Consider the following 1925-nt stretch of genomic DNA (forward strand, 5'->3'; position numbering starts at 1 on the left):
TATTCAATACCTAAAACTTGAATTGGATTACTTCTTACTGGCTATTACATCAACTTAGATGCTTCATCTGTGTTCTACTATGGTGCTTTTAGTGTGTCCGCATACCGCAGCACGCGACATAGCTTTGCAGACGATAAGTACAACCGTTTCAGAGAGAAGAGCGGCCAATGTGACGATCTGCCTTTAAGTCGATTCGATAACAAATGACGAAAACGGACGGATGTCTCACGTTTTTACTGCATATGAACACTTTTCACATTCTCCCGTGCAACTCGGCTGCTAGTCCTCCTTTTATGCAGAATCTTAAGGTCCTAGCTCATCTCCAAGGCACCAAAGCCAGCTAAAAAGTCAATAACGATACCTCAAACTTGAATTGGATTACTTCTTACTGGCTATTACATCCACTTAGATGCTTCATCTGTGTTCTACTATGGTGATTTTAGTGTCTCAGCATACCGCAGCACGCGACATAGCTTTGCAGACGATAAGTGCAACCGTTTCAGAGAGAAGAGCAGCCAATGTGACGATCTGGCTTTAAGTCGATTCGATAACAAATGACGAAAACGGACGGATTTCTCAGGTTTTCACTACATATGAACACTTTTCACATTCTCCCATGCAACACGGCTGCTAGTCCTCCTTTAATGCAGAATCTTAAGGTCCTAGCTCATGTCCAAGGCACCAAAGCCAGCTAAAAAGTCAATAATCGATACATAAAACTTGAATTGGATTACTTCTTACTGGCTATTACATCAACTTAGATGCTTCATCTGTGTTCTACTATGGTGATTTTAGTGTCTCCGCATACCGCAGCACGCGACATAGCTTTGCAGACGATAGGTACAAGCGTTTCAGACAGAAGAGCGGCCAATGTGACGATCTGGCTTTAACTCGATTCGATAACAAATGACGAAAACGGACGGATTTCTCAGGTTTTAACTACATATGAACACTTTTCACATTCTCCCGTGCAACTCGGCTGCTAGTCCTCCTTTCATGCAGAATCTTAAGGTCCTAGCTCATGTCCAAGGCACCAAAGCCAGCTAAAAAGTCAATAATCAATACCTAAAACTTGAATTGTACTGCTTCTTACTGGCTATTACATCAACTTAGAAGCTTCATCTGTGTTCTACTACGGTGCTTTTAGTTTCTCCGCATACCGCAGCACGCGACATAGTTTTGCAGACGATAAGTACAACCGTTTCACAGAGAAGAGCGGCCAATGTGACAATCTGGCTTTAAGTCGATTCGATAACAAATGACGAAAACGGACGGATTTCTCAGGTTTTTACTACATGTGAACACTTTTCACATTCTCCCGTGGAACTCGGCTGCTAGTCCTCCTTTCATGCAGAATCTTAAGGTCCTAGCTCATGTCCAAGGCACCAAAGCCAGCTAAAAAGTCAATAATCGATACCTAAAACTCGAATTGTACTACTTCTTACTGGATATTACATCAACTTAGAAGCTTCATCTGTGTTCTACTGTGGTGATTTTAGTGTCTCCGCATACCGCAGCACGTGACATAGCTTTGCAGACGATAAGTACAACCGTTTCAGTGAGAAGAGCGGCCAATGTGACGATCTGGCTTTAAGTCGATTCGATAATAAATGACGAAAACGGACGGATGTCTCAGGTTTTTACTGCATATGAACACTTTTCACATTCTCCCATGCTACTCGGCTGCTAGTCCTCCTTTCATGCAGAATCCTAAGGTCCTAGCTCATGTCCAAGTCACCAAAGCCAGCTAAAAAGTCAATAATCGATACCTAAAACTTGAATTGGACTACTTCTTACTGGCTATTACATCAACTTAGATGCTTCATCTGTGTTCTACTATGGTGATTTCAATGTCTCCGCATACCGCAGCACGCGACATAGCTTTGCAGACAAGAAGTACAACCGTTTCAGAGAGAAGAGCGGCC

The sequence above is a fragment of the Schistocerca gregaria genome, unplaced genomic scaffold, assembly GCF_023897955.1.
Source record: "Schistocerca gregaria isolate iqSchGreg1 unplaced genomic scaffold, iqSchGreg1.2 ptg000317l, whole genome shotgun sequence".
Taxonomy (NCBI): Eukaryota; Metazoa; Arthropoda; class Insecta; order Orthoptera; family Acrididae; genus Schistocerca; species Schistocerca gregaria.